The following is a 10,431-nucleotide window of genomic DNA, read 5'->3' on the forward strand; positions in this document are numbered from 1 at the left end:
TATTAAATTCTTCCAAAACCAAATGATCTAAGCTGTTCAAAGTGTAAAACTCTATTCTCCTCAGTATAATACATCTGTGGGCTCAATGAAGTCTCAAAGAGCACATCTAAATACAACTATGTGCCTTTAAAAACAAAGAGATTTATCAACAATATCATTTAACTATTGAAAATGCAGCTTTTTTTGCTGCTAATGTCCAGTATGGTGTCTCGTTTGACACGCGTGTGTTTGTGGAAGTGTGTGTTGTCCTCTTCAGTTCCCCCGGGGGTTCCTGGTCATCTCCTCAGCAAACAGACGACTTTGCCTCGCTGTGGCTAAAGCACCTTGTGCAGCCCCTCGCTGGCCGTCACACCCCAGGACACACACCCCTGAGTGGACGGCCACAGCTGCTGCCCCACAGTGACCACAGTACACACACACGCACGCAGAAACCCAAGGTCGAGTCACCGCAGGGACGCCTGGTGATGATGCTCTGTGATAGACCGAGACCCACAACCACAGTTATCTTAATGTAAGAACTTCATGTTATAATTTCATGTTTTTTGTACTTAAATGATACAATGTGACCCTGGAGCACAAAGCAGTTCCCAAGTAGCGCAGGTATATACCAACAAAACAATGTATGGCTCAGTGGGATTTTTCTTTTATGCTAAAATTGTTGGGATATTAAGTAAAGATTATGTTCCATGAAGATATTTTGTACATTTCCTACTGTAAATATATCAGAACTTCATTTCTGATTACAAATATGAGTTGCTAAGGATTTCATTTGAACAAATTTAAAGGTGATTTAGATTTTTTTGCAGCCTGATTTTATATATATATTCTCATGCTAAAATAAAATGTTAAATAATTGTTATTGTAATATAATAATTATATTTATTATTTACAACAAAAAAAAATATATATATATATATATATATATATATATATATATATATATATATATATATATATATATATATATATATATATATATACATACACACTGCTCCCCAAAAGTTTGGAAATGCCCTAAAAAATGGGGTTATAAACAATATTTGCATTAATTTGTGACAAATTATTTGCATTTAATTTGTGACAAACAACGAAAACACATTATATAACATGAATAGTTTATAGAAAAAAACCCATACATTTTCGATTCATCATAATACCACCATTAGCAGCTATTACAGTCAGTCAATCACCTTTATTTATATAATATTATTTAACAATACATATTGTATTAAAGATTATTTTCATGTTTCATAATTATTCTAACATTGACTTGATATATTACTCCAAGCCTCCTGATGTACATATTGACATTATTATGTATTATTATGCTCTTGATAATGTCAAGTTACTTTAATGTACAGAATTACATATACATATACATATACACATATACGCACACACACACACACAAGCAAACACACACACACACAAATTCAGATTATCTAGTCCATAATTTATAATACTTCATAATACTCATTGTCTCAAACTCATTGTCTCCAGTTTTTAAAAATGTATACTAAACAGAAAAGAATTTATAGAATACAGTAATGAAATGCTTTAATATTTTATTACATTTTTTATTAAAAACAATTAAATGAGTGTTCTAAAAGTGAAATATAGTAGCAGCTCCGGGGAGGCAGCCTTGTAACGTATATTCAGTGAATGGCAAACGCATAAGCAGCGTGTTTTCGTTTGTTTGTTTTTGTTTGCTAATTTCTGTCCATATGGAAATTCCGTATTTTATTTCTATCCATGCTTTGTTGCTGCAACATGAAGTCATTCTGATTTACAACTACGGAATAACACGAAAGCCACATCGCTAAACGTTTACGGGCCTTGCTGCAGCTTGTGGACGCAACCAAACAAAAATCTCAAGACCAAAATAGCACTACCTTTCTTCAAGGAATCAAAATGCATTATTTTTCGACGTATCCAATGCGCTTCTTCAAGCTATCAAACGGTTTGTCTGTCTCAACCCATACACAGAAACTTTGAAACTCGAGTGTGTGATCTCTCTTTCAAGTGTAAAAAATCTTGTCTGTTCGAATTACGTTTGCCACCTCCTTCCTACTGTAGCTAATTACTGTACAAACAGCCTACAGCGCTCACACACGCAAACGCACACTTTCGCAAAAAAACATACACGGTGCGCAGGTCTATCCACAAATATCATGTGACAGAGCAGTGGGTCCCATCACCTGGGGTCAGAGAGGCCGCGGACCTGCCGCTTGGCTGGACACCACCAGAGACGGACAAATCGGCAACAGATTGTTCCTGACACAATTTGTACGGCAGCCTGACAGGACGCACAGAGCCGGTGCTGCTGGGTGCCGCTACCGCTGCGCATCAGGGGTGACAAGTCTGCTGCGAACGCTAAAGGAGAGGAAGAGTAATGGACACAAACAATGGATGGATGAGTGCATATTGAGAAGGATGGATGAATGGAAGGTACCCAAATGCTTCAAGGTTACTTTCAAAGGACTGAAGTGTCACAGCTGCAGAAATGTAGACAGTTGTAGTTTTCAGTGTTTTTCTAAACTATCATATGGGGGGAACCTGTCATTATTAATAGGCCGCTAGAGACTTTCAAACGTAATTTAAAAAAAGGCACGTTTATTTATGTAGCGCATTTCATACACAGTGATCATTTAAAGTGCTTTACATAAAAACAAAATGAAATAATCATAAAATAAAAAATAAAAAAATCACAAGAATAAAACAAGGAAGGCAAAAACTGAACTAAAATGATTTAAAAGTAAAACAATTCAGAAACACAAAACAATTCATAGCTAACTATAACTATAAATATAGCTTATTTAGCTAACTATAAATATTTTTAAAAATTTTAAATTAAAATTTATTGTTTTTCAAATGATTTCTTATTGGTAGAAAACATAAATAGCTCTCTCTCTCTCTCTCTCTCTCTCTCTCTCTCTATATATATATATATATATATATATATATATATATATATATATATATATATATACACAATTTGTAAACCACATGTCATAACTTAATAACATACGTATAACATAATAACATGGGTAATAAAGATGTTTAACTGCTTTAAAGTGAAATTTTGAAATAAACTTTTGGAAAAAAAAAAACACACTGTTACATAAAAAACTAATCATAAATCGAACTAATATCATATTAGCAAGTAAAGAATTAAAACTGACCATTTAGTTTTTGCTTAATTCTAGCATATAAAGCATTATGTGCCAGAGAGTTTTGCCAGCTCAAAAGTTCCATATAATGAGCCTCATCGGTAAGCAATCTCATCACAGACGAGTAATAATTAACCAAGCCAGAACGGTGGGCATTACCCACTGGTGCCAGGGTGACAGTTAAAGCCCTGCCTGCTTTTGTGGGCATCAGGAAGAGGGCACCGCTCTAATGGGGGTCACAGAGTCTCCAAAGCAACACAAGTCATGGCCGACACAAGCGCCTGTTGTTTACCTAGCGCCTGAGCTCTGCTCTTGAGAGCTTAATGCAACGCTAATGTGCTACTGCTGGCAAGTTAATTACAGTGCACACAAAACAAAATGGCACTAGAAAGTTTTTTTTAGTTGCTCGCTCTCTCTTTCCCCTACTTGGATCTGACATGGTCAACACAACACCCACCAGCGCGCGGGGTCTTTAAGAGCTGTGTTAATGAAAAACACATTAGAGCAGGATAATTCAAACACACGTCGGAGACAATGCGGTGCACGAGGAGAATTGCTAAAAGTGCTTTATTGAGTTTATGCAAAATTCAGAACGCGTGTTGTGGTGGGGTTCAACATTTTCTTTTCTTTTCTGCCGCTGGCACAACAATGGATTTTAAACAAATGGACTGTTTTGAGTTAGGCGTACTGTAATTTCCCGGTAATTTACGTGATTCCATTTGAGCTTCCATTGTTAAAAGGAGAACAATGAATGATTAAAGTAAATGACAAAACATAATTTCACAATTTAGATAACAAAGCCTGTTTCATAAAGGTTTCTGTGTGTTTTTTTTTTTTTTTTTTACACTAGAGTACGGCTTTATTGTTGCGGTAAAAACACCTTGTATCTTTAAGTATTTACACAGAATAATTAAACTGTAAGCCTTTATTCTTTGAGCCGTGATTATGCTTTCAGGAATGAAATGAATATGAGCTGAGAATAAACCTTTGAGGGACAGTTTAATGATGACTAATAATTAACTAGACAGCTCTATTATATCCAATAGCGTATATGAATATTATGCAGAAATGAGGCAGTGTTGCTGTTGCTATTAATGCCTGAATAAGCAAATCACTTGGAAAAGTCATAAGAACCACTATTTTAGGTGATAAATAGGCATTTTGACTCTAATGCAATCATTGGTTTATAACATTTCAGACAGGTAGACTGTTGTGCATGTAATGGAAAACATGTTAAGAGCCACGCAGAGCTTGGGAAGTCGCTTTGGATAAAAACGTCTGCTAAATGACTACGTGTAACGTAAATGTAAATGTAAAATGGCAGAACTGAAGGAAAGATTGGCATAGGCCTGCTGTATCACCATTTTTTTAATAATGCAGAATATCATGAAGCCGAAGGTGACATTAATGAAAATTCATACTTGTAAAACATGAAAATGTACGATAAGATGTCTCGACTATGAGATATGAATGGGCAAATTTGATTTAAATTTTAAGAAATTAAATAGGAATTTGAGATGAAGTCAGAACTTATACATAAAGTCGTTATTGTGAAATACGAAAATCGTTATTTGAGATATGAAGTTGTAATTGTGAGAGTTGCAAACGTGAGAAACAGTCAGTTGCAATAAATTATTGGGAGATATGAATGGGCAAAAGTCGATTCAGATATATAGAAGTCATAGATGTAGCAAAATATGAAGATCCTAATTTGAGATAGGAAAGTTGAAATTGCAGGATACAAAGTCAAAATTATGCAAAATAAAGTCACATTTTAGAAATAGCCATGTGGTAAAAAAGGAAAATGCTAATTTAATATACTAAATGAGGCCACAACTGTGAGGTATTAAATTACAATTATAATTAAAAAAATTACAATTGTGAGATAAGAACGAGCAACTTTGAGACACAAAGTTGAAACTGTGAGATATAAAGTCAATTGTGATAACAAAAGTTGCAATTATGAGACAATTTTGAGATATAAAGTCACAATTATGCTAAATAAAGTAAAACATATGAGAAAGAAGTCGTGAAATATAAAAATGGAAATTAGTTTTACTATGAAGTCACAACCATGATATTTTATTTTGCAGTGTGATAAATGAAGCATTAATGCAAAAGAGATAACAAAGTACAAATATGAGATATTAAAGGGATTCTTTACAGTCTTCCACCATTTCTGTGCGCCATCTACTGAACGTAACCAACAATGCTGATTACGCTGATAACGTTCTGGGGTACTCTCCAAAAAACAGTAACTCACTGTAAAGTTGTAAAGTAACCTTGTAAAGTTACAGCTGACCCTTTAATGTCACATAGACTATTTTACCGATGTCCTTGCTATGTTTGCTTTCACAATAACAAAAATAGTCGCAAACCAAAAATGACATTTTAACCTGTGTAGGACGAAACTAAATTTGCAACAACACAAAGCTTCCTATTTCGTATTTAGCGAAATGGCTGCGGCCATTGTAACGAATTCAAATTACGTTGCTAAAAAAAAAATAAATTTCAATCTTTTGATATTGCCACATTTTGTGTGCCAATGCACCACCCCTCTCTGAGAGATGTGCGTTCATGTTAATGATTGAAGTCGGGAGATAATTTCCAAAGCTTTCTGGAAAGTCAATTATCTCTCTCTGCCCCCCCGCCCACGAGTGATCTCCCCCCGTAAGCTTCATTTATTACCTTTAGAGACTTTTGACAGAAATACCATTAAAAAAAAAGACACTGACATTACTTAAAAGAAAGGGCATCACACAGTCGGCTGATGAAAATTAAGCGCCTCACGCGCTCGTGCGCATTCGAAATGGAGCTAGACCACTGTGACAGGAAATGCGCATCAAATGCGTCGCTGCAGTGGCTAATAGCCGTAGCGGTACCGGTGATGGCGAACGAGGGGCAGAACTCCATCAGCCGCCCTCCTTCTCCGCCGTCCCTCCCTCTTCTTGCTAAGAGAGTGTGTGTGTGTGCCACTCACGCGGGCGAGAGAGAGTCGGCCTCCAGCTGGGCCGCATTTAGGAAATGCCAGTGAGCATGGGCGGCTTGCTTGACTAAGCGCAGTCTCACAGAGCCATGCACCACTGGGGATAGTGTGAGAAAGGGTGCAGAACGCCGCCCTCCCCCTTATAGGGTGACGACGTGTTCGCTGTCACATACACACACACACATACACACACACAGGTCCGCACAACGCAGATGCATGGATACGTGTGGCCTGTTACACTTTGAATCTCAGAAGTGCGCAAAGCTGCCACAGCTACGCCACCCACCTCGTGGCACGGATCTTCGCTTTGATGGTTTGTCTGCTCGTGTAGAAAATGGATCAATGGGGTGAATGCGTGGAAGGTTCAACTGTGTGTCTGTTATTTTCATTGTGTGTCGATTGACATCTCAATCCAACTCTGAAAAGCTGCATGTAACTTCGGCCGTGGCCTGTACGCTCTTCACTTGAAGTTGCTGGCAAGTAAACGCTCGTTCCGGGCGCTGTGCTAGCTGCAGGGTAGCGGCAAGGCTAGGTCTTAATTAGCTTAGCGCAGTGCAACTTCTGGAAGTGCCTTGTGGATACACGGCAGAGGGCACAACCCTGATAGCGCTGGTGTGCATCTCATGTACACACTCGCAGAAGAATAGTCTTGTATTTGGAGCAGCAAGCAAGTAATTACTGTAAATGTTATGGTTTACATTAGTGAGTGTCTTTACAACTCATAGGAGAGTGTTATTGCTCTTTCTCTAACCCTCGTGAAAAAGAAGTGTATTTTTCAGTAGCATCCTTCCAATCTTTAAAATAACCCTAGTAAAAAGTAATATATTTAAAATACACATATTTTTAGATTTAAAGTGCATCTGAAGTATACTTGAAATAGTGCAATGTCAGCACAATCAAATTAATTGGACTTAATTTTAGCATTAAATTAAATTAAACATTGAGATTATGAGTATGTTTTACAAGAAAATGCCATTTTGGTTTTTCAACTTTTAAAAATGTCACGTTTAATCCAGTGTTTTGCTATTTCTTTGTTAATAATTGTGAGATTTAGTAGCAATTTCTGAGTGATTTTTTTTTTTTTTTTAAACAAACCTGAGAAGCAAGGCACGTCAGCAAATTCTGTATTTATTCTAATTAAAGTCTTGGAGATACATTATATTAAAGGGATCTCATGTAACTGAAACTAAACGTAACTGTAGCACAAACAGTAGTGCATGGTGCTTGCAACATCGAGGTCAAGTGTTCAATGCCCATGAACGCATAAACTGATAAAATGTACATCTTTAATGCAATGTGAGTTGCTCTGAACAAAAGTCTATGCCGAAAGCATAAACGTAATATTAAAAATGTTCCCTTAATGATAACTGAGGACAGTAACAAACAGTAAAACATCATAATTATTGCATCCATGGCACAGCAAGCATTATTAAGATGATTATAATTTCATTATCTGAGCTTTGCTTTGTTTACAGACAATTTGTATTTATGTGGCAATAAACGTACCAAATGGAAGACCGAGCTAGTGTGTGTGCGTATTTTGAGGCAGTGTTAAATTGTCTGTCACTAAGGCCTACATCTGTACTGAGGACGACGATTCCGCCCGCAGCAGAATGAGTCGGTCTCCCAAGAGCCCAGAGCTCATGTACAAAGACAATCAGACACTACTTCTCTCTCATTTTTTAATCTCAGAGTGAATGGAGCGCAGACGGATAATCTTAGTGCTGTTGTGAGAGAATGCAAAGCTGTTTAGAGCAAGAGAGAAGGATACCCACTGCACACATGCCAAAAAAACTGCTATTGGCAGAGCAGCTGTTAACCAACCTGACAGTAACAACCAAACTTGGCAGGGACTGTACCAGAAATGATGTGAAAGTCTTTTTTTTTGGAAATTATGAAACTCTTTCTTGATTTAATGTCAGAAACTGAACATAATAAAAGTCGTAAGTTGAAATATTTACTCCAAGAAGTAGAAGTGAATTCCCAGGATGCAAAAGACATTAAAAAAGCTCTCTGAAATAAATCAGCTAATCAGTATCTGTCAGAAAGTGAAAAACAATGTAAAATTCTATGAATGAAGTAATAATGCCTTTAACAAATTGTTAATACAGAGTGCTTCAAAAGAGCCTTTGAATACAGCAAAAGAAAGACAGAATCAGAAAAGTCCAGTTTGCATGAAAAAAAAAAATAATTTTTATTATTTAGATTTTTAGTTGTTTTAATTTGAATTAACAGTGATCAAAAATGATTGGGCACAAACATGTATTAGATTTGCAGAAAGTGTCAGTAATACAAACAACGAGGCTACACGTACACACAGCTCTTTATGTAAAATTCTTTCGAGCAGCTTTAAATAGACCAACTGGATGAACTGAAGACAGCAAAACAGGTCCTTTGACCTGTCCATGTCAGAGTTTAATGAACTATTGAGGTCTTACATGACCCTGAACTAGTAACTGAGTACCGAGGACAGACTAAGGGATTAGCGACTCCCTAAGGGCCACAGGCCTGTCGCCCACCCTGGGGTAAGAGCAGGGGGTTGTCACCGCAACCCCAACTGCCACTTTCCCAGCCTGGTTACAGGGCGTCAGACACGACAGACGCTAACGATGCTAAGAAGAGTTCTCGCAAAACCACGATGCTAGGAATCAACAAATAGTCCTAATGCGGATTTAAATTCGGAAAAAGAGACAAAACGTGTAAGGGTCGAATAGAAAGAGGCACAGAGAGAGATAGAGAGAGAGAAAAAGGGGGGAGAGGATGAGAGCGTCGCCCCCTCAGCAGTGCAGCTGCCCAGCAGGCAGTGGGAAAACAACAGCGGGGTCCTGCACAGCTGTGCCCGGAGTGGGGCCTGTCACTAGCGCTTAGGCTGACAACCACTCGCCGCTCGTTGGGGCCCCCTCACAGGTCAGTGGGTGACAGGAGGGGCCGTCATGCTTGACTGAACCGCCCCCCTCCCCAACGCGCGCACACACACAGTCACACGCGGCCATCGGCATACTGGGAAAAGGTGTTCGCCACCTCATCTGATTGGCTTGTAGCAACAACTCCATTTGCAGCGCTCCCCAGGTTTCCAAATCCATGTTTCTAATTAAGTGTTACAGTCACACGAAGTCTAATGAAGATGTGGCCTTTTCAAACGAGGCCATGTAGTGTTAGGGAGGTGATCATGGTAGACATTAATGAACCTCTAATGTGTTTGAGGCATGTGTCAGTCTCAGTTCAAACTATCTGGGCTATAATGTAATTACGCGTGATCTGAGTTATCCATCCAAAAGAGCTGACAAAAGCATAGAGGAAGTTCATTTCTGCAACTATTTGCTATCTAATCTGATCTAATATGTGCTAGTGTAGTGCTGCAGTGCTTTCAGTGAATATCTCTAAGGCGTTTTTCTTAAAATTTCACGCAGTGTAACTACTTGATTATTCGGGACTCTTTAGATGGTTTTGAAACCATAGCACAAAAAAAAAAAAAAAAAACAAAACATTATTTTTATGCTATGTTCATTATAATTAAAGTCGAGTTTTAGCAATTTTGTTATGTGCCTTTGTCATTTTTGATACATAGTTTTTAAATAAATATTACTAATTAGCTTTCATTGCTCATTTCAAATAATTTTGTATTGTATTGATTTAGTTTGAGCTATTTTATTGTTTAAATTTTCATTTTATTTTCTTTAATATTCATTTTTCAATTTCAATCTAATATTTATATTTTGCTTTATTTAAGCTTTATTTCAATTTATTTCTAATGTGTTTTAATAATAGTTCAACAATAACCACGCTGCTTATTGACATGACAGCAGAACACCACAAAAATAATTCAGAATGGTTTAAAATAGTTTAATCAGCCTTCACACGTAAGTTTACACATGTTAGTAGGAGAATTAGGGTTATGTACATTTCAAAGATTAGAAGCTTAACATTTCTGCATTAAATAATCAAAAGACTGTCCTATTTGCTTCTATTGTACTGCATAAGCCTTACTAAAACCTACAGCTTTTGCTTTTAGTTGAGTCAAAAATATTATTTATTATTTATCAACCTTATGCCTCACATGCTCACTTTCAAATGAACTCAGAATATTCCTTACATTAAAGTTCAACCATCATGCTCCAGCTCAAGATGATCAAGGATTCCCCTGCGAGGTCATGTGTCAAATATACACAAGTTTACTATGAATGTATTGTTTCTCCGTTTAGCATCAACGGTGCCAAGTGGGGCAGAAACTCGCAAATCAACTACAATGCACTTGGCTTCAAATGCAGAAGGGGA

Source organism: Puntigrus tetrazona, chromosome 25 (assembly GCF_018831695.1).
Source record: "Puntigrus tetrazona isolate hp1 chromosome 25, ASM1883169v1, whole genome shotgun sequence".
NCBI lineage: Eukaryota > Metazoa > Chordata > Actinopteri > Cypriniformes > Cyprinidae > Puntigrus > Puntigrus tetrazona.